This window comes from Vidua chalybeata, chromosome Z (assembly GCF_026979565.1).
Source record: "Vidua chalybeata isolate OUT-0048 chromosome Z, bVidCha1 merged haplotype, whole genome shotgun sequence".
NCBI lineage: Eukaryota > Metazoa > Chordata > Aves > Passeriformes > Viduidae > Vidua > Vidua chalybeata.
In genome coordinates, this window is record NC_071570.1 from 55,962,774 (window position 1) to 55,987,305 (window position 24,532).

The window sequence follows — 24,532 nt, forward strand, 5'->3', positions numbered from 1 at the left end:
GCTTACATAGAGCTAAAAAATTTTCTGCTCCTTACCCGTCCGCACCTGTGAGCAGGCTGGGGGTGCAAAAGGAGTTGGGACAGCTAGGACAGATGATCCCAACTAACTCAATGAGATATTCCACAGCAGGTGACATCATGATCTGCATAGAAAGCTGAAGGAGAGGAAAAAGGAAGGTGTTTGGAGTGATGAAGTTTGTGTCTTCCCAGGTCAGCATTACACATGACAGGGTCCTGCTCTCCTGGAGATGGCTGGTCTGCTTATGTAAAATAGTGAATTAATTCCTTATTTTGCTCTGCTTGCATGCACAGGTTTGCCCTTCCTTACTAAACTGTCTTGGTCTCAACCCAAGGGTTTTCTCACCTCTACTCTCCAAGCAATTGTGTGGTGACACTGTGGAGGAGAGCAGCATGTAACAACAACCTCAACTACCTAAAATTTTCTCTCATGTGACTGTTAGACTTAAGTGAAGCAGTGGGAAAAGGCTACAGAAAGGTAAAACCAGAAATGTCTCTATCGTGAAACTCATCAGAAGCTTTTTATTTTGCACATTCCCAAATGCAAAGTTTGTTCTCAGAGAGACCCACTAAAATCAGAAAAAAGCCTGAAAATGAAAGGAAATAGCTATTGTGAAAAGGCATGACATATTCAAGTCTATAAATTTCTGTATTGCAGATTTTCCTTAACAGAAACACAAAGTATCAGTATATTTTTTAAAGATTTATGTATTTGGTAGACATTACAGCTAAATTGTGCAGTGGTAATGTATTGCAGTGATTAGCAAGGCAAGGTTTTGGTAGTGGGAGAGTTACAGAGTTGGCTTCTGAGAGAAGATGCTAGAAGTTTCTGCTGTGTCTGATGGAGCCAGTTCCAGACAGAGCACTCCAAGACAGATGCACTGCTGATCAAACCTGAGCCTATCAGTGATGGTGGTGGCACCTCTGGGACAACGGTTTTAAGAAAGGGAAAAAGTTACTGTGCAACAGCAGCCAGGAGAGAGGAGTGAGAATATGAGAGTAATGGCCCTGCAGACACCAAGATCAGTGCAGGACCGTGACAAGGTGGTCCAGGTACCAGAGCTGGAATTCCACTGTAGCCCGAGTGAAGGCCATGGCAGGGCAGCTGTGTGCCTGCTTCCCATGGAGAAGCCTGTGGAAGACTTCAAGTCAGAGCAGTTGGAAGCCCAAAGGAGGCTGTGACCCCACAGAAAGTCCATGCTGGAGCAGGATCTTTGCAGGACCTGTGAGCATGTGGAGAATGGAGACTATGCAGAAGCAGTTTGCAGGCAAGACTTGTGATCTCTCTCCAGAGAAGTAGAGACTAGCTGTCAGTCTATCACTGTGACTACTGACATCAGCTCAAACCAAATTATTATTAGTTTTTGAAGTAAGACAAAGGCTGACATCTATGCCAAATGTATTAGACAAATTCTTGCTGTATATGCCAGCTACCAGAGGGTGGCTGGGCACTGGAACAGGTTTCCCAGGGAAGTGGTCACAGCACCAAGCCTGACAGAGCTCAAGGTTTATTTGGACAATGCACTCAGACACAAAGTGTGACTCTTGGGGCATTCTGTGTAGAAAGCTGGATTCTATGATCCTTTTTTGTCCCCTTGCAACTCAGAATATTTGCATTATTTTGTATGTAGTGTCCAAGACAAATTAAAGGACTGTGTTACTACATAAGGTGAAAAATGTATGAAGTAGGGATGAGCATTAAAATATAAGTTTGAAGGTTAAAAATATATATGGACAATATAACATAGAAATAGTTTGAAAACAAACCAAAGCTTCAATGAGTTTCTGTTTTTCACTGGAATTAAATGGATTAAAGCTGCCCACCCACTATATTTAAAAGTCAACAGAAGAGACAAATAAAGCTACTTTAAATGTCTCATGTAAGGAAGAATCAAGAAGTAATCCAGGGTTTTTATTTTCAACTAAAACTGAAGTTATTCAGTTAAAATTAAATTATATTTTTAAATGAGATTTTGAAATAATTTTTAAAAGTAAAATTAAATTAGTCACTTAAAAGTTATTCAGTGCATAAAAAACTCCAGTAAAAAAAAAACTCCATAGCTTTAGTAAAATAACTATTATTCCTGGTTACCACATATCTCAAGATTTAGAACAGAAAGATATCAACATTTCAAACTTATTTTTTCCTTCCAAGTTGGAAGAATCCATTGAAGCAAAAGAAATTTGCTGTATCCATGCACAGTTGACAAAAGGACTTCATTCCACCTAGTGATGTAGAAAACCCATTAAGTCAGTCCACAGTCCCGTGTCACTACTTCCCCAAAATCTTATCTCTTCTGTCTTTTCAAACCCTGAAGACTATAAAACACACAAAGGCTGAAGAGACAGTCAATAACTAAACCACAGACATTTTCTCTACGGAAAGCTTGCTGAAAGTAGTGTTCAGTTATATGAAAAGAAAGGGCAAGAGATTAATGTATTTGCTTTGCAACAAGATTTTAATTTTTTTCTTAACAAAGTAAAATTGAACAGTACCTCAATTCAATTATTATGACTAAATAAGATTTCTCATTACTATATTTGGAGTTTTATGCAGAAGGTGTACTTTCTGGATACAATTTAACACAGTAGAGCTCCACCATGCATAATCCAAACCATATGGTAAGGATGGTACACAGAGCTGCGAGTATTTTGAGAGCTTAATGATGGCTGAATCTGGCACAACACCAGCAGCAGAAACAATCTGAATAGGATTCACAGGAAGATCATAAGCCCAACTGGTCAAATTCAAGGTAGAAATAATTGCAACCAAAATTACAGCTGCTAGCAATGGTTGACATGAGATGAATAATGTGTTTTCAGTACCAACTTCAAAGCAATACAGATGACTGTCTCTAGTTTGTCAGCAGAAATGTCTGACATTTAACCTATAAATGGTCCTAACTGTATTTTGGAAACTAGTAATTTAATATTCCACAAAATTTTAACCCCAAAAAGGGCATTTCCTCTCTGGCAATTTGACTTGCAGAGAGACATATGCACACACATGTATGTTTTATATAGGTTAAAGAAATTTGGTTGGCTCTCATAATTCACAATTAAAAGAAGAATACCACATAAACATCACCCATATGTACTCGGGAAAAAAAGTGTCTTTTTACAATTTTGGGAACCAGTTCGCCAGGAGCAATCAAGCTAAAAACTACTACAAAGAAATGAGTAATACTAGAATTATCAGTAGAATATAATATTGCATATGTTTCATTGCAACAGATAGTAGTAAATGGAACCAAACTCATCCTTCTCCTTTTCAAACACACTGTTTTTTTAAAACAGATTTCCTCTGCTGTTTTCCTTCTCAGCTAAAACTAGACACCTGAGTTCAAATCCTGTTGCTAACATTTAGTGCAATCAGATAAATTAGAGGAAAATGGGACAAAAAGAGCAATTTCTAGAATAATATTATTAATAATAGTAGCAATTAAGTATTAGATGCAGCGAACAAATCCATCAACTCCTGCAAACACTAAAAACTCTCTCTGAGTGATGGTACATATTATCAAGATTGCTTACAATTGTTCACAGATTTAGTTTCTAAGGTAGACCAAGCCCTGGATTTTTCTTTCCACACAGTGTCAGTCACACCATCAGCAATCCCTAGGGCCCAGTGTGCCTTTTGAAGATGAAGTAGACTCAATGCAGGAACAGCAGGAATGCTTTACATCACATGACCCATACTAGTGCTCATAGGCAAGAACAAGACCCTACCGGTGAGCTTTTGCTGTCAGCCAATTAACTGAGTAAATGAGGAGACTGACATAGGAGGCAGGATATGTGCAACCATCAGGTTCAGGCTCTTGTTCTGACTGTTCAATGCAAAACTGTGGAACAAAACAGCATAACTGATTTGTAGCAATGCAAACAAAGGCTGTAGTGAATTCAGTAGTTTCTAAAGCAAACTGATCCAGTGCCTCAGACAAAAGCAGTCTCAGTGTAGCATGCAAAAGGCTTAATCCAAGAATGAACACAGGGAAAATGTCCCTTACTGAGCCAAAATAAAACATGTAATTGAAAATGCATAATTTTAATTATTTATGGATACATAAAAACCAAGAACAAATAACAATAAAAGATCTGCTGTCAATTAAATCTTTACTTCAGTTGCAACTCAAAGAAATCCTGCTAAATGCCACATGGGCTTTTATTTTCCACATGTCAGAATTACTTTGACAAAATATTTGGGGATTTACTTAAACTTTCAATAAAATATAAAGTGAATCAGATGTAAAATACTTCTAAGTTTCCTTTAGCACAGTTAATATTAAAAATTAGGCTTTAAATGCCAAAATGCCATGACAGTTGCTTTTTAATTAGGGGATAAGGTTACATTTTTCAATTATAGGTCTAAGATAACAAAATAAACATATGGTCATTCCTTAAGCATCAGAAGCTATAGTAGCTCAAGATGAACAAGATCTGTGGGCAGAAATTAAAGACACTACATTTTTAATTTAAGCACACAGTATGCATTTCAACTAATGCTTGAAATCTGGTAAGCATCTGCCTTTTATTCCCTACCATTAAGAAATACCAAGATCATAACCCCAAATTTCTTCACTTTCAAAAAAACAGAAGAGTGTAACATTACATTATGTAAAATCTATTCAGCATGCAATGAAAAGCCCAGCACACAATTAAAATCTACTGTTGAGGAAGGGATGTCAGCACTAGGAAATGCCTAAAACTGAATTCAGTTCCTCCATCCTTACATTCTACTGTAACACCCAAGTTCTACAGACAATTAATTTGGCCTTCCACCCCTATTTAATAGAAAATGTGCAGAAAGCAGTACAGTAAGTCCATGAGCACTGCCACAGCTGGGGGATGTGAGATCTGGACTGCTGAATGAAGGCAAGAAAGCTAATCTACTCTGGGCTACACTACCACCTCTCTAGCTATGCCATCACTACTTATGCTCCCTGGTACCTGGCTGTGTGTTGTCTCCTATTAAAGATTACATGTTCTTTGAGACAGGGATTGCATGGTCACTGTACACTTGTCTGGCTTTTCGTATAGCTGGTATCCTTGCCCATTAACAGAGCTTTGTGGTGCAAGAGTAATCCAGTTAAATATAAACATAATGCAAATACACTAGAGTGGACCCTGGAAGAGGACACATTTGAAGCTTTGTAGACAATATCTTTATTCACTAAATACAGATGGTGCTCTTGCAGGTGATAAGTGCCGAAGTCAAGGAGAAAGCATCAAATGCATAGAAAGCATCGAACATGCAGGAAGCATACAGTTTCATTAGAATAGAATAGCTGAGTTGAAAGTTGAAAAATGATTATACCATGATCATTTAGGTATGACTAATTGTAAATTTAACACTATACATATATGCACTCTTAGAAGACCCCAGCTTCTAACTCATATTTCTATTATCTTCACCATCTCTAAAGGGGAAATTACTTGGATATAATCAATAAATTTTTAAGCAGCGTGATTTTAGGAATATAAAGAGTGACAATGAAACTCAAATGGAGGCTGATTTCCTTTGTAAGTATACTACTTTAACTTCATGCATTTAAATAAAATGGCAACATGATACATGGTTAGACTACATTGGTATTTTTAAGTCATATAAAAGTTTGTGATAATATAATGTATTCTGAACTACATTGTGCGAACAATTTTTGTTACCCTCTGGATCTCCCAAAGTATTTTTTCTGACTATGTGATGTAACATTTTTTCTACAACTTGTCATTGAAATTACCTATCAAGTCAGATCTTAAACATAAAAATATATAGGGAAGGCTCAATAGGAGTGGTAGGAGTTAAGAGTTAAGATGAATTTTAAATAACAATTCATTGGAAAAAAATAAAAAAGAAGTTACAGTGAAGCTGAAAAAATATGTGATTTATTTCAGTGAAGGAATGTATTCTGCAACCAGGATTACCTAATCCCTTATCACATTTATTCGGGAATACTCCTGAGTTTAAAAGTTCACAACAGCAATTCATAATAGTATGATACCTCTAAGGCAAGTAAAAACAAAAGCACTGCTTTTAATCACCACTCAAGTACTATCAGTGCACAAGCTATACAGATAGGACAGGAAGACAGAATTCAGCAAAGCACAATTTTCCAAGATCAAAAGATGCTGTTTGCAAAATTTTACTTCAGAAAAATTCTGCATTCCAGACATATGGAAACAATCCACCTACACCCCTGAATAGTCCCAAATACTGAGCCCAGTTCTGTTCCTAATGAAGCCAGCATACATAGAGGACTGGTTTAAGATAAGAACAAATATATTTATTCCTGGGCAAACATAGTTGAACTTCTCCTGGTTATATACCCAGACCTTGAGAACATGTGTTCTTCCATACTGGTTGCATATACAGAGCAGGACTGTCCCACCCTGCTCTGCACTGGGGCGACCTCACCTCGAGGCCTGCGTGCATTTTTGGGCACCACAATATAAGAAGAATGATCTAAAACTATTAGAAAGTGTCCAAAGGAGAGGTATGAAAATGGTGAAGGGCCTTGAGAGGAAGACATAGGAGGTGCAGCAGAGGTCACTTGGTTGGCTCAACCTGGAGGAGACTGATGGAAGACCTCATTCCAGTTCTGCAGTTTCCCCGTGAGGGGAAGAAGAGAGGCAGACACTGATCTCTCTCTCTGTGGTGATAGTGACAGGATTCAGGAAAATGGCATGAAACTCTGCTAGGGGACGTTTAGGTTCAATATCAGGAAAAAATTTTTCAGCCAGAGGGTGGCTGGACACTGAACAGGCTCCCCAGGGAAACAGCCACAGCACCAAGCCTGACAGAGCTCAAGAACTGTTTGGGTAATGCTCTCTGATACAGGTTGCAATTCCTGGGGCTGTCCTGTGCAAGGCCTGGAGCTGGATTTTGATGATTCTCATGCTTATTTACTGACTTGGGATTTTCTACACTTATATGATTCTATTATTCAATCCCATGGAGCCTTAAGAGGGATGCACAATTTGCACAATTCCTGCAGCCCAGAAAGTCAAACATGTCCAAACTAAAAGCACTGTGACCCCCAGGTCAAGGGAGGAGATTCTGCCCCTCTACTCTGCTCTCATGAGATTTCAGCTCAAATAGTGTCACCAGTTCTAGAATCCTCACCAGTTCTAGGATCTTCAGTTCTAGGATCCTGTCAACTTGTTGGAGTGGGTCTATAGGAGAGCCACGAAAATAACTAAAGGGAGGGAAAAACTTTCTTACAAGGAAAGCCTGAGAGAGTCAGGGGTGTTCAATCTGAAGAAGAGAAGGGTCCAAGGAAACCTTACTGCTGCTTTTCAATACTTCAGAGGGGGCTTACAAGAAAGACGGGGACAGATTTTTAGTAGGGACTGTAGGGATAGAACAAAATGTAATAGTTAGTTAGTTAGTTAGTTTAAACTAGACATAGGGAATAATTTTTTTTTGCAATGTGGTGGTGAAACACTGGAACAAGTTGACAACTTGTCATCTGCCAACTACCCCTGCCAATATTCAAGGTCAGGTTGGACTGGGCTCTCAACAACCTGATCTGGTTGAAGATGTCCCTGCTTATTGCAAGGGATTTAGACTAGATAACATTTCAAAATCCTTATGATTCTATGATTTTGAAGAAGTCATGTGGAAGTAGGTAATAATACATGGTTCACCTACTCTTCTACTTCCATGAAATGAATGGAAAATTCATCACAACCTCAGGCATTTTAACATCAAATATATATAACTTCTATAAAGACTGACATCTGTAAGATGTGTGTCAGCATACACAGAGTGAAGATAAAGCATGCTTATTAAGATACAGTTCCTCATGTTTTTGGGGGTCTTTTTAGCACATTTAATAATACTTCAGATAACTTCCTGCAAGTATTAGCCTAAGGATGACATCTGAGCTGCAGTAACATACAAGCAAGCTTTGCCATTGATATCTGTGTGTCTAAGATGCTACCCACCTTAGCACAAGGAATGTCTGTTTGGCTGCTGGAAGCATCTCCTTGCTTTTTAAATTCTGGTCCATTTAGTTGTCTCATGAACAACCATTATATTCATATTAAAAGAGAGTGATTCTACTCCTTCACTTCCAAAATAAAACAGCAACCTAGCAAGAAGAAACTAATATTCACGCTACTGGGTGATCTGAAAAACTGAAGAGTTATTTTTACTGTAATTCAACTGGAAAGACATCTGCTCACTGCAAACCACCTCAGATTTCTTATTAAAAACCATTCTTCCAACCCAATAGTTTTATATTCCTTCAATATTCAAGCATAAAGAAACGTGGACTCCAAGCATTCATCCAGAAATATGCACTTGAGCATTCTGGAGTGAGGCTTAGAAAAATAAAGTTGTTTGTTTCACTTAGCCTTGAAAAAGAAACCTTAGGAGTTGGAAATTAATAGCTTTTATTTCAAAACTGCCACAGCATATGATTCAAGCACTGTAAAAAAGTTAATACACTGTCTGCTTAACTTTGATAACAGGATCAAAACAAATAAGAGGTCAGCTGATCTGTTCAAGAATACTTAATTGGCTGTAGTTGATTAATTTATGATTTTATTCCCTTTTAAGTACTACATCGTTATTTGTTCTTAATATGAATATCTTTATATGAAAAGTCATGCAAAATTAATACACTTATATCATTGCAATCTTGATTATATGGCAACTGTTTCAGTTATTTCAGACCGGCTAACTCCTTCTATATGCTTTAGGACTTACTGACATGCAGATCAAATCCAGATCAAACCACCTCCCTTTGTAAATATGTATGTACATATATGTGTAAAAGCAGGGAAAGAGAGGGCAAAAACCTCACTAGAAAACAGAGCAAGAATAAACACTACTCCATTATCACAACTTGTTTCTACAATCACTACTGGTGGTAGTGATCTCCAGTGGGACAGTGGCCACACTGGACACTCTGTGTTTGGAGTGAAACACAGCTGTGCCTTAGATGTAGTCCCAGACAAACTGTAAGAAAAGCAGGTGGTGGGATTTACTTCAACTTCTAACATCTTAACCTTTACACTAGAAGTGGAATTGGGTCTGGCTTTGACACTTACCAGTTGTCAACTGATGCCAGTAAGAAAACTATTGCTTTATCCAGGTACCAGACACAGAGGTACAGCTTCTGCAGAGTGTGCTGCAGCAGCATCCTTTCCTCTTCACTGTGACATGCTGTTATATTTGCACACAGGGACCACAGAGTAACTTTAACCATAATGTCTATAAGCTCATTCCTTCTTTAGTAATTTTCCATGTTAAAAAATGAGGCTCTACCTGCAAGAGGAGATTAAATGAACCAATGTACTATTCATTTTTAGCCATTTTTTGGTTAATGGCCATTAAAATAGTCAAGCATGGAACATAGCCTGTAGTTCTACTTATTTCTACTGCTGCTTTCATGACACTTACCTAAGATGTGGAGTACTACATTCTGCCAGCCACTGACCCTACTTGGGCATGAGGGCTGCTCCCTTCATTTGTTTAAAAATGGTCTTTAAATCGTAATGAACTTCTGCTTCTTCCTTTATACTGCTCTGTGAATACGTATTTTATTGTCATGTTATCTTCAGTTACTATTTGTTTTCAAAATGGATTTGCTCAGTCTTCCCATTAAACATTTTTGAGACAGCATGACTCTAAAATAACAAAATGTTTCTGCTTAGCACAGAAAATAATAATTCTCAAATCTCTATTACAAGAGAAATAATAAAGTCCATATGAAATTATGTACTTGTAAATTTAAAAACCTGTCACCCAGAAGCATAAGAAATAGTTGCAAATAAAGCAATGTAGTTAAAGTGTGAAATTCTTACAATTCATGTATGAAATGGCCACTTCCCACAAAAAAGATCAGCATCATCTCCATGAAATATAATTTATTTTCTCAAAAGAAATATTCCTATAATTTCGAAAACGACACTTGAGGTAAACACTGCATTTACAAGAAAAAACTGTAACAGCAAAAACTCAATTAAAAATTTATTTTCCATCAACAAAAATCAATTTTTATAAAAGAGAAGATTCATTTTCTCAAAGAAAAAAATATAAAAATGAACAAAGACTTTTTAATAGCTTTATATATCCTCAAAAATAACCAGCAGATACATCAACATTATCACCCAGAATAGCAGCATGAAAAAGGCTGAAAGGGTTTGCCTGAGTTCATTTAGTTCAACCCCTCTGCTCACACAAGGTCAGGTAGAGTAGTTTAAATCCAGGACTGCACCCAGCTGGTTTCTGAATAAGTCTAAGAATGTACACTCAAAAATGTCCCTGGGCAACCTGGTCCAGTGTGTGACCAGCCTCACAGCAAAAAAGCATTTCCTTGTGTTTAGACAGAATTTCATGTGTTTCACTTTGTGCCAATGGCCTCTTGTTCTGTCAGCGTGCACTGAAGAAGTCTTCATAGAGAAGAGCCTCACTCTTCTTCACTCTATCTCAGCCTGGAAGAGAGAGGGCTTAGGGATTACCTTTTTGTGGCCTTCTAGTTCCTGAAGGGAGCCTACAAGAACGATGGAGAGGAACTATTAATAAGTTAGTGACAGGAGAAGAGCAATGATTTCAAACTGAAAGAGGGTAGATTAGATTAGAAAGAGGTTTAGATTAGATATTAGGAAGAAATTCTTCAATGTGAGGCTGGTGAAGCACTAGAACAGGTTGTGAAAAGAAGTGGTGGATGCCCCATGCCTGGAATGCTCAAGGTCTAGTTGGATGGGAAGAATCTCAGGTAGTGAAAGCTGTCCCTCCCCATCACTGGGGGCATCAACCCAGCACCACCACTGTAATTCCTAAACCACTAAAACACATGATCCAGTGCCTGATCCAGATCTCTTAAACACCTCCAGGGATGGTGACTGCACCACCACCCTGGGCTACTTACCCCAGTGCCTGACCCTGCTAACAGGGAAACAAATTTTTAATATCAATTATCTCAATTTAAGGCCATTTCCTCTGGTCCTCTCACTGGAGGAGGCACAGGAAGGGACCAGCCCCATCCTATCACAACCTCCAGAGAGTTGTAGAGACCCATGAGGTTTCCCTCTTGCCCCGAGACTAAACAAACTCATCTCCCTCAGGAGTTCCTCATAAGACATGTTTCTAGACCTTTCAAGATCCTTGCTGCCTGTCACTGGATGTGCTCCAGCACTTCCATGTCCTTTATAAAGTGAGGGGTCCAGAACTGAATGCCAGGTGTGGCCTCACCACTGCTGAGTACAAGGGAAGAGCACACACTGGCCCATAATGAGCCAGCTGTCAACCAGCACCCAAGGTTCCTTTTTGCTTAGCAGCTTTCAAGACTCTTCTGCCCAAGTCTGTGGTTCTGCAGGGGATTACTACAATCCCAGTGCAGGATCTGGCATTGGGGTTGCAGCTGAACATCCTGCAGTATCCTCAGCCCACTGACCAAGTCTGTTCAGGTCTCTCTGCAGAGCATTTCTAGCCCCCAGCAGATCGACACGCCCACACAACTTGGTGCCATCTGCAAATTCACTGAGACTATCCTCAATCCCCACATCCAGATCATCAATAAAGATGTTAAAGAGGACTGGCCCTAAAACTGAGCCCCAAGGAACACTGCTAGGGACAAACTGACAACTGGATTTGCTCCATTCACCACAGCTCTCTGGGCCCACCCATCCAGCCTGTTTCTTACCCATTGAAGAATACACCCATGCAAGCCAGCTTTTTTAGGAGGATACTGTGGGAGATGGAGAACTCTTTACTGATGTCTAGATAGACAATGTCCACAGCTTTCCCTTCAACTACTAAGCAGGTCATAGAAGGTGAATCAGGTTGGCCAAGCAGGAGCTTCACTTCATAACTCCATGCTGGCTGGACTTGATTCCCTGGTTGCCCTGCATATTCCATGCAATAGCACTCAGGATGATCTCTTTCATGACCTTGCCCAGGACCAAGGTTAGGATAAGCCTAACCTTGTAGATAGTGTAGCAGGATACTCTGCCCTGGAATGTGCTTCAGCCACTGGACTATTTGCAAGGCTCACAGTAATGGATTGAGAGGGAGAGTCATGTGCTGTTTTGGTATTGAATTATGCTAAAACCAGTCTGGTTCACTAAACCTGAATTAATATCCTGATTACTGAGGCAACTGGAGACGTGACTGGCAATCAATCTCTTTATACTATGAAAGTCCAGTCCATTCTAATGTGGTTAGGTTCTTCTAACATATTCCTTCTTGCAGTATGTATGAAGTTTCCTCCTCTAAAGTGTGAATGCCTCTTCAAGGATACTCCTCAACACTGAAAGAGATCTGCCCACAAGCATTGGTATGGTGACGTACATCAATCTCTACTTAATAATTGTTTCTTTTTGCTAGCTTTAGTATAATTCCTTTGATATAGTGCAGTATCCTATCTTATACTATATGCTACTAGTAGTTTTAGATTTTATACTGTGTAGTAAGTGATTCTGATTAAGATATTTTGTCTGATTATCTGTCTTCATAAATAATACATTTTATACATATACATCTGATGTGCCACCTTTAATTCTGTGAGACAAAGTTATCTAAGCTGCTGACAAAAGACTGGGGCTAAGATTGGATTCAGCTGCACGCAGGCTCCTCTTATGAGAAGTTTAGAAAGCAAGGAGGTCCTTTCTGCACCTCATGACTCAACAGGACAGCTTCTCTAGTAAACTTCATCTGAAGCTCCCACTCCCACCCATGACAGATTGACAGCCTATAGTTCTTCGGTTTATCTTGTAAATTGGCACTATATTTGCTAATTTCCAGTCAGCTGGAACTTCTCCACTAAAACAGGACTGCTATTAAATGATTGAGAGTGATTTGGCAAGTTCTTTTGCCAGTTCCCTCATTATTCTGGGGTGTATCCCACCATGGCCCATGTTCCTTAAGGTCCCTCCCAACCCAGGCCTTTCTATGATTCTATGATCAACAAGTGCTTTCCAACTCTTCTTTCTAGGGCTGTACCCATGGGATTCTTTCAAGCAGGTCTCTGAAGTTATGTATGGAACAGTATTGGTGGCTTTTATACTAACAATGACATCTTCCTCTAAGCATTTATTTTCTATTATTTTGCTAGTTTGTAAATGTGTGTAAAACTCAGTAATAGGAAATTTATATTCCAAACATAGGATATCATAATGCTAGTAATGTAAGATATCCCACGCTGAGAACTAAATCCAAGGCAGAGATGAGGACTAATTTTGCATTTTTCCAGGTTGGCAGGGTGTCAATGCTTTTTTGTTCTCATGTCCTTTTTATATATTGAAGTATTTAGCAGAGACAAGAACAAGAAAGAGATAATGCTGTTATGCTGTTAAAAGGCTTTTTAGCAGATGTAGAAACAGAAATACCTATCAAAATAATTGTTTGCATAATCATGACATAAACAAGCTGCAATTAGACTGTACTTATAATTTCATTATATTGCTCATTATGACCAAGATATCCTGTTTGTTCTGCCTGTTCAAACAGAAAAAAAAAAAAAAACCCAACTCTTCATGAAAACAATTCTTTAATAGTGTTTCAGAAGGAAGCTGTAGCTGGTAAACACATGTTCTTATGGGAAATTGCCATCATCCTGACTATATCCCAGCAGGCTCTGAAAATATTTCTCACAAAGTCTCTTACATAAAATCTACAACATATGTACAGCAGACTGTGCTTCACATCCTTTTAAGGAACTTGTGAGATTAATGAAGAGGACTTTACTCTTGCTTTTTCTTCCAAATGTCTACCTCTTGCAACAGGTATTCTGTAGTATTTATTTTCTCTCCTATTTTCATGGTTTCTGCATTACCATGAATCGGTAAAAGAGGCTGTGAAAGTTTACACTAGACCCCCTATTGACAGCATCTTACTGTCAGCTTCTTATGGAGCCTATCCAACACACAGACTATTGATAAATGCATTTCATTACATTTGTACCACTAAGCTCCAACCATTCTTCCAGGGCAATTATCAGAGAAATCAATACAGTTGCGATTTTTTATGTGGTTGCTAAGAGGTTTTGAAAATCAATACAGTAGTTATTTTTTAAATGGTTACTAAGAGGTTTTGAAATGAAACTCACTTTTTTTTTTTTTTTATATTACTATTGACTGATGTGTCAAAAAGAACACAAACAGACCAATACAGCTCCCTTACTAATTGTCATTCAGCTAAATACCTATAAGCTATTAGGGACATATAAAAGTCACAAATTTCTGGATGAGGAACGCTAACATGCATGAAAATTTTAATAAACTTCATCATTTGAAAAATGTAGATCACTCTTCACAATCTAAAACAAACAGAATGGTTTTCTCAACTACTTTTTCTTCACAACTTCTTAACTGAGTTTTTGCCCTCTTGCATCAAACAAGACAATTCAGTTAGAGAAAATGAGACCAGAAAATGAGAAATTACAGACATGGAAAAATTCTCAGTGCAACCAGAGAAAAATTCAAGAAGTATCTGGAGCTTTTTATTTTAAATATAGTTTTTTTGATATTCCAAATTAGAAACCTAGCAATTAGTCTTTCTGAAAAGCTCTGTGATCCAGTATCACCTACTGTAATTATCTATTTTTATCAAAACCAGAATCAGTAGCAATTAGAAGTCTGCCAGGACTACTGTGCATGTTGTCTCATGCCTCATCTTCTTTTTAAACTGTTGTTTTTTCCGGAATTGTTTACCAGACAGATGAACAGTCACGCCTCATTGTCTTCTACTCATTGGAACAAAACTGACTTTTACAATTTGTGCAACTTGAAATTATGTGTTCAAAAGACAGCACAGATAAGAAAGGGGGTGGTACACTTCTGATCTGTGTAATTTACTAAATCTGTAAAAAGTGTATTTAGAACTCATCTATTCTGATTTACCAGCATTATGCTCATGCTTAGGCTGCATTTGTAGAAATAGCTGCAGAAAATGCAGGAGGGAAAGAAAAAAGTCAGACTTAATGAACATACAGAAACTTATAACCAAGGTCCTCCACACTGAAATAACACAGATGGTAAGATTAATTTTTAAACGACTGTGCTTTCCTTTACCACATGCAAAAATATTGCAATAGTATTTTTAACTTTTTGGATGTTAGTTGGCCACAATGACTTGCTACTACAGTTGGAAACCAGACCACAAATGTTCTACCACTACAGTTTAAATCTATCTCTTGGTTTTGACTCCACACAATAAATTACTAAAATAAACAGGAAAACTTTTCATTTGCACTTCTGTTACTTTCCATCCAGGACTCTCCTCTCCAGACTCCTCTCCTTTCCTCTCCAGACTCCTCTCCTCTCCTCTCTTCTCCTCTCCTCTCTTCTCCTCTCCTCTCCTCTCCTCTCTTCTCTTCTCTTCTCTTCTCTTCTCTTCTCTTCTCTTCTCTTCTCTTCTCTTCTCTTCTCTTCTCTTCTCTTCTCTTCTCTTCTCTTCTCTTCTCTTCTCTTCTCTTCTCTTCTCTTCTCTTCTCTTCTCTTCTCTTCTCTTCTCTTCTCTTCTCTTCTCTTCTCTTCTCTTCTCTTCTCTTCTCTTCTCTTCTCTTCTCTTCTCTTCTCTTCCCTTCCCCTCCCCTCCCCTCCCCTCCCCTCCCCTCCCCTCCCCTCCCCTCCCCTCCCCTCAACTCCCCTCAACTCCCCTCACCTCCCCTCACCTCACCTCACCTCGCAATTACGTATTACTCTTTAAAGCCCAAGGTTTTAAGTACTCTGCCTAGAGCACTCTAGCTACTTCTGTGGGTGTCACTGTTAATCAAGGACACATGAAAGGAAATGAAGGAGCCAAAAAGCAGCCTTGTCTGGAAAAACCTCAGAATACATGGACATGGGTGACAATGGTAGGAAAAATCAGAGCTGGATAACAGGAAATTTTTGGAGCTTACTGAAACAGTTTAACTAGAGCCTCATTTTAAAGCCTATGAAGCTGAATGAACAAAATTTAGCCACAAACTCAAACATCACTAAACCTGTAGTCATTTGTAAACCTACCAAAACATGTAGTCAGCTATAAAGAGTGAATTAGGATGTTTAATAGCTAAAGATGATCAGATAGGCCCTTTCAGTAAACCAGTAGGGAGTATTAGAGACAAACTAACTTACTGACTGATTTGGAATTAAGCTTTTTCCTCTGTGGTAGCCTCATTTTTGATCTACACCAACTACACTTCTGTTCACAGCAACAAGAAAAGCATGCCAAAAGCATGCCAAAACCAGGTAATTCCGATCTCTGGTTATATTAACTAATACCCAGTTCTGGTGTCTAGCTGCTGGCTTTCACAAGTGAAACAAACATATAGCTTAGGATGACTTCTGAGAAGGACTGCAATTTAAAATACATAAGTTGTATGCCCAAACTGCTTATCATACATAGCAAAGAAGTGATCTTTCATCACTGAGCTATCATCTTCATTTCCAGATCCCTTCAAGTCCTCCACTGTGATGGCCTGAACTACACTCACAAACCCTTTTCTAGTCATGACTCTTGGGCCCACCAAGAACAGCTGTTACATTTAGCACAATCTATAGACATACATTGAAAGAATGTATGGCCAAATACCATGCTCTCTTATTTTTTCACTCAAAAATTATGCCAACCAACATTTCTACTCCTAGTTCTAGGAAGATGTAAAACAATAAAATTACAAACTGGGAATAGAGGAAATCCCCCCCTCCCCAGATTGACAATATTTGGCAAACAGCAGTTTAGCATGACAAGTAAGTATTTAGGTGTCTGCAACTGAGAATTAAGCAGAAACACTGATTGGCTAGACTTGGTTCAAAAATCTACGCAAACAACTAACAATCAATGTTAGGATGTTTAGTTTTCCAGTAAACAATATTTGTCATAGGAAAGCTTGTGCTCGTGGATAGTAGTACTGTGATTTGTAGTTTTATTAACATAACTTTCAGCATCTATAAAACAAATTATCAGTCTTGGCATGGGACCAAGGTACCAGTGTAGTCACTTCACTGGAATTAATGCAGTTGGCTAGGCAGTGTTGTAAGACTGTTATTCCATTTTTTCCCAACAGAGGAGTACTTCTTTTACTGCCTCTTTTTCACGCACATATACACTGAAACAAGCAACCAGTTAGGATCTCTCCCAGTTTCGGGAAGGGAAAACAGCTTTAACACTACTTAGAGAAAATCAGCACCAGTTGCAATTGTTAAAGAGATTATTCCTTTTAAATAAGCTCCAATCTTTTCCATTCACTTGTTGCAAGGTGAAGGGGCATTACATCTGGTGAGAAAGAGGAATGAGGATTTCCTGCTTTGTATATCCTACTACACAGAAGAAAGCGTTGCCAATCCCAGAAATTGAATTTTGGAATACTGACAAAGTTATGAACCTTATGTGGTCCAGGATGTTCATATGGTGTTTCAATTACACAGATGATTCACAGATATTTATCATAGCCATACAGTCTGAAAATGAACTTTGGATGGCTATGTCAGTTAGGCAGTTAGCTGCTACTGATGAATATGATCTTAGGTTGCTTGTTATCTAGCAAATCCATCTTTGAAAAAGTATAGTCTTGCTATTCAAAAGACAGTTGTTACTCTCACAAATACTTTTAGGAGATAAGAGACGATGCCTTACAATTCCAGCAGAACCATGCTGGGCAAAGAAAAGAGTATATTGTCTGGAGCTGTCAGAGTCCAATCTGTCTGAAATCCTGGATCCAACCGTTTCCAGCCCTCAGAGCCAAGTTCTCAAAGTTCTGACCATTAATGAAGAATTTCACCCTCTTTGGCTCAAACACCCACAGATCCAGCACTGTCACAAGTGCAGACCAGCAAAACTGAGTTTTGTAGCAGTACCATTCTTTGAGGATTTGCAGAAATGCATGCAGAGCCATAAAGTGCTGGAGAGTCACACAAAGAAACTACTAAGCGGCTTATGAAAGAGTTTCCACAAGAGATCAGGCACATCTGTAGACCTGTAAGCGATAAAGGCACTAATCTCTTCCTTAACTGATAGATCCAAAGAGCCTATCACCAAAATACTTAGGAAGATACATTCTTCCCTGCAAGATCACAGCAACCTTCTTTTTGCCTGCAAGTTAGTAAATGCTTGTACAAATTCTTTAAAGCCCTAGCAGGACCTTTTAAGCACGAAATGCTTAATCCTTTAATGCTGAGGAGAGTGGCTCTTTCCTTAAGGAAAGCCAGGTCTAAGTGAGATATTTCAGAATCAACTCGCAGTCTCACTAGGGCAGAAAACACACTGTTGTATACTTCTTTAAATATAGAAACAAAGACTGAATATAATAAGCAATTCTACAGAATATCCTGCTCTACCTAATCCACCACAGAACCTAAAATTCAGATTTACACTGAAGAAGAAGGCAGGAATTGCTCTTAATGTAAAAGATTCATCCACCCACCTAAAATCCAGAGTTGCTGCATCAGCCAATCTCCAAAATGAACTTAAGTGAACTTGTAACATATATGTACTTTTCAATTTGAAAAGCTCCCTTTGAGTCTAGAAATGAACAAGCACTGATTACCCTTCTACTTTCACCAGTGAATGATGTAGAAGTTCTAGAAGCAGCTGTGCTGACTCCAAACCATCACCACTTCCATCAGCCAGGACAGGGAACCTTAAAGTATGCCACAGGGTTTGAGTGAGGGATACAAAACAATTATTACTATCTCTTTTTTTTTTAATGTACACATGTAGATTTAGTTTACAAAGCAAGAAAGAGAATTGCTTCCTTTGCTCTGCAGAATTACAGTGATGTAGATATCAGCATTGGAGATTTTTTCACATTCTCAATTTTATGGAAGCCATTTCCCTCAAAGCAGTTTAGTTATTACATATTGCCATTCTGCAGGCCCATGTCTAGAGAAATTGTAACTGCAAATATTTTAAAAATATTTTGCAAGTGCTGTAATTTTTCAAACATCTTGATTGATTCAAACCACTCTATTTGTGGAAAAAATAAAATTTATTTCTATTGGTCCTAGTGAAATTTGTATTTTCCACATTGCAGTTGGAGATCTAAAATACATTTAGGGAACATTTTATTACCCTATACCTGTAAATAAAATATGGGTTTTGCTTCCTTCCCCATCAGAATCATGAGCCTTAACATGTTTTAAAATATTAATAAAATAAGAAAAAAAAGCCTGTTTTTTAAAATTTGAATTCCAAGCTGTTCCAAGAGCCAATATTACAGCAATGAATTGATAGTGCAATATTTTCTTATGGAGGTTCCAGTAAGATTGAATTTATGATTTATCACACTATACTACCCCGTAATCAATGCAACCTCTGAAACTGCAAGATCTCAGCAACATGTAAAAAGCAGTTCTGTCAAGGTCTATGAAACGGCTTTTTCCTTTGCTTTTGAATGGTGAAAACCATAAAGAATATCATATCAATGAGTGGACTAAACCAAAACAAAAGCAACTGAACCAAAGGGAAAAAATTACATATCCTATCAAGGATGTGTATGTTAAACCATGAATAACATTAAATTAGACCAAAAGCAGAATCTGGAACAACCAGTAATAAAACACAACATACACAACACTGGGAAACCTGCCATTGATATATTTTGTAGCACTGAATGTACAAAGGCTCAAGTTTAAATTCTGCAGCTAGTAACTAGTTCATTGTGCTTCCTCTGAGTTTTAAAAATATTTTCTTAAGCAGAACTAGCCAAAGAGTCTTCAAATAAATTTGTTTTGAGTACTGGTAATTCAACACTAACACCAAACCCAGGTTAAAATAATACCTTCACATATAGATCTGGAGATTGTGTACGACATAATTTTCCATGGAAAATTATGATCAAGCAGAACATCACGAATTTAACTAATCTGTTCTTCAGTCATTTTAGAAGTGAAATATGACCAGAAAAGCTTTCTTTACAAACTAATCTTAAAAGACACTCATCTTTTTTCTCTACTTCCTGCAAAATTTCAGGGAAAAAACCCCACTGCTATTCCAAAGTGTGACTCCCTGGAGAAAATGTACACACAATGTTTGCTATTACTAGGAAAAGTCCACTGTAAATTGAATTTATTACTTTACTAGTGGAAATTCAGCAGCTGAACTAACAAAATCAGGTTGAGTGTTGATTCTTTTTAATAACTGCCTCTTATGTCAGTAAATTCTATGGCAGAAATAAATGTTATTTCATGTTACCTATCTGTTCTACCTATGCCAGTGCAGGAAGTTCATAAATGTGAATCCTCAGGAGGCTTACACGCATCACTGAGAACAGTAAAATGAATGGTTACACATCTGCAGTCTGAACTTTGAGAGGAATACAAGCAAATAGTGAATGCACATTTTTCAAATGATTGCACCCATTATTTTCCACTGACTCATGACTGTTGGCAGAAATGAATAATACATTTTAATATGTAGAGGTTCAACAATCACAAGTACAGAGAGTATGTATGTGTATATATCCATCTTCTCTGCATACGTAATACTAAGGCTATAGGTTTTCATCTGTTCTTTATACTTGAACATCAAATAATTTATAATGCAGAACTGTAAAATATATATAGAACACTGCATCAATCATGTCAAAGTACAAGTGCTGTTCAGCATTTCTGTAAATCCTTCATTAAACCTAGATTTGAGACTAAACCAAAGACTTACATTGATGAAGTCATGGTCACTTGGAACACTGAGAGACATAAAATGCTGTGTTATTTCATGTCAAGATTATTTGCAGCTCTCTTCATTATTTCAAAGAATATTAGTGACAAATACAGTGTATTCCACAATAAAGCCAGTGCTTATGCCCTTAAATTCAGAAGGCAATTGCTAAACAAGGACTACTGGGAAATCAGCTGACCTGAGTTCTGAGGTATTTTACACAACCAGTACACTGCTAACATACACACAGAAAACACATATGTGTAACTAACTTTCAGTAACATCGTCAGATAAGAAGGAATTTGTGAATACTGACAATGTCTTGCTCTGCATCTCTACTCTCCCTATCAGGCTTTGTAACATACCATACACCACTTCTCAAGACATGAACCACTACATGTTCTGTATGGAAATACACAGAAGAAACTAAAATTCAACCAATACATCCTAAATGGTGGCTGAAAGTGTAAAACACATGTGTCACCTAGAAGCACTTCAAAGCAGCACAAAACTTTACTAAAGTAAATAAACAGCATAGAAGAAAATGTGTGTGTACACTGCCCTTATACTTAAGCAAGACTTTGGAGATGTGCATTTGAGGAGAATTAAGCAGAACATTCAAGAAATTAATGGTTCAATATGGTTCCAAATCAACTCAAGAAGAAAATTATACATAAAAATATGCAAGATATTTTGATTTAACAACTTTTTACTCCACATACAATTTGAAAAGCACTCTGTTGTCAAAGCACTCACAACTTCTAGTCTTTTGGCAAAGGCAATGAATATCGAACATCTGCAGGGCTGTTGTGAGTTCATGAACTACAGAAATAAAAAATATGCCTTCTTTTGGTAGCCTAGTTCTTATGTAAAAATCCAAAAATAATACACCCTAGTAACCACATCCACAAGGAACCAGATACTTGGCCCCAGAGTAAGACAGAGAAACATAGGGCTTATGGCAACTACCACTGCTAACGTAGGCTCCAGCATTTATGTTAGGATGAAATCAAGCACAGCAGAGCTCAGCCTTTCCAAATCATGCCTTGGTTGGGGAGGAGGTGGAGGATTCTGTGTCAACGTCTCTAATAAAGCAGATGTGACTCACTGCACTCTTGTTTCAAACCATAAACGGAGGTTTCTCTTCTTTCTCTGAATTACTGGCAGCAGCACTGGGGGCAGTAGCACTGGGCAGCAATCCTTCATAAGTTTTTGCTCAGTACAATAATTTCAATTAAATTATATTATTTGATACTGAAGTTTTGTTACACAAATCCTGACTTTAGTTTGTCTCCTTAATACCTTGCATCCTTATTCACCTTATCTTCTTCAGGTACTGCTCATAGAAAAATATGGAACCAATTTAATCAGTATATCATCTCCATCATTCTTCCTGAAGCTGCATTTTCTTTTTGCTGAAGAACACATTTCATTTATAAGTGTTGTTTCCATAAAACGAAGCAGTTCAAAATATCTTTGTTTAACATACTTTTTATATTGAAAGCATCTGTTAGGTCATGTTAGAGCTTGAGTGTTGCGTCCCGGACATTGGGTTTAGATCAGGGTTCTGATGTGTGTTAGCAGATTCTGTGTTCCCCTATGTATCCCCCGGGTTTCCCCCCCTGTGGTAGCCGGTTCCCGGGCTGCCTGACCATGTGGCCCGGCTCCCAATACCCCCCGTCCCTGCCTGTGGATCCTTCCCTGCCGTTACCCTTCCCCCGTGGCCGGGGCCGCCCCGGGCCCTGGCACCGCCCCTGCCGTGCCCCTATTGGCTCCCCCTGGGCCCCAGTGCCGTCCCCTATTGTGTCCCTATTGGCTTCCCCAGACCACGGGACACCCCCCGCTCCACCCCCGATAAAAGCCCCACGCACCTGGGGCCATGCGGCCATATTCCCAATACAGGGATTGGGAGCGCACCAATAAAATGCTCTCAGCTCCTGCCACGGAGAATTTGGTCCTTCCTTCACCCCCTTTATCGAGGTCCCTTGCGTACAGTGGTAGAAGTGGCCGACCCACCTTCCCAGAGCGCGTGGCGCCCGGGAACAGCGGCGGGACCGGGACTGGAGGAGCTGCGGTGCCCCGCCGGGCATGGCGGCTGCTCCGGAGCCGGAATGCCACACTTGAGGCTATTTTAATTATTATTACACAGATGAGTAAAAGGAATTTTTCAAACACTTCCTTGCATCTTTCCTTTTCCCATTTAAATTACTCAACCAAAATTCAATAATAGTCCAGTAGAATTTCAACACCTTGTAGCCCTATAGTGGCCTGCTCAATTATTTCTAGAAATATCCTGGAAAAGAATTAATGCCAAACAGTGCTCTTAAGTTTGCAACATTCAAATGCTGTACTTAAAGTTAGAAATTTAGAACTTGCCTTATTTACATTTCCCTGCCAAAATCCTGCATTCAGTCCCATGATGATTTCTTGCTTCATGTGAGCTTTAATTATAAAGTCAAGAGGAAACTCCTATGTAAGTAGATTCTCTGCTTCAAGGGTCAGAATATGCCAAGTGTATCCATTTGTGTGAATTCTATGCACTATCCTGCTCTCTTGTGGGAGGCCTGTTTTCTCTGCAACCACTTTTCTATGGTTCCAGTCTTCCAACTACACCCTTTTATATTTTTGGGCTGTCAATTCCACTGCCCCATCCTTTGTGCCCTGAAACTGACTAGAACATCTAAGCTACACTCTAGCAAATTCTGATAATCCAAATTTCAAAGTTGAATTTTCCATTGACACAAGGTGAATTCCAATAACAGTCAGGGTTGGGGGGCAGAAGTGGGTAACCAGCATTACGCTTCAATTTGGGATGTGAGCCAGCGTCACGCAGGGCTTGTCACACACAGCATATATCTGTGCACATGGTACCCACAGACCAAAAGAACCAAACTTCAAACTCTAAAAAACAAACCTTGAACTCAAAAAACTCACTCCAGAACTCTCATGCTCCATGTCACTCAGACCAACCCCCCACTTTCATTTGAGACTACTTGATGAATAAAATAAATTTGACAAATACTATATGCATATATTACAGGTTTTACTTTTCTTATGTTTACTTTTAAAGTAAAAAATATTGAAAATACAAAAAGAATTAGCATTTATACTGCAAACATTAACTTTCCTCTCACTTAGAAATGACACTTGACCATTAATATCCATGCAAATATTTTCATTTTGATAAAATTAAAATTAAGACAGAATAGAAATGTCACAATTTTTCATACTTTATTCTGTAGACATAGACTATGATGTTGCTTGCAAAACTCCTTAAAAATTAAACAGTGCAAACTACTGCAAATTTAAGCACTGTCAAAAAAAAACCTTTTATTTCCATTATAGTTTGGTGGAAACTGGAATATTCAGTGAAAAAGAGCTAAATTATTCCTGAGAGACATCTATGCCCCTATAAATAGAATGCTGTCTTCTGAAACTGTCATTATTTTCTCATTTGAGAAATAGACTGCAACTGCAGCTCTGCAGATATACAATGCTATTCTATATAGAACACTTCTATCCAATATTATTTGTTGAAAAGGTTATGGGCAGCAGATACAACCAGTACTAGTGTTCCGCTGTGCTGTATTAAGTGCGGTATATAGTGTATATAGTGCTGTAATAAACTGTGGGACGAGGTTGCAGAAATGCCAATTAGAAACAATACTATTATTTTAAGCTGAAATTTTGTAGAGTCTTCAGAGATTCCTAAAACCCTTCATTAAAAAAAGGTTAAAGAAATTAACCTCACTACATCAAAAACCACAATGTTACAAAATTTACACATAAGCAGGTTTCTTGCTTGTACTGATTTTGATGCATGGACTAACTGAAGGATCCCACTTCAATGCTTTGCAAAAGGTGATCTGTCTTACATAGAGCACACAGATAAACTACTCAGAAATATCAGGCGTGCATTCATTCATTT

General features: G+C 38.4%; 1 protein-coding gene across 4 annotated transcripts in view; it reads right to left on the minus strand.

Moving 5' to 3' along the window:
• Nucleotides 1-24,532, minus strand: part of SNCAIP (synuclein alpha interacting protein) — a 96,385-nt gene that overhangs the window by 61,307 nt on the left and 10,546 nt on the right. For 2 of the 4 annotated variants that reach the window (XM_053932500.1, XM_053932498.1), the window contains exon 1: nucleotides 36-117. The exons of 1 other annotated variant lie outside the window; for it this stretch is intronic. The gene's annotated coding sequence lies outside the window, so the exon portion shown is untranslated. Of the gene's footprint in view, nucleotides 1-35; nucleotides 122-24,532 lie in introns of those variants that run through there. One more of the 4 variants, XM_053932499.1, reaches the window with a different exon arrangement.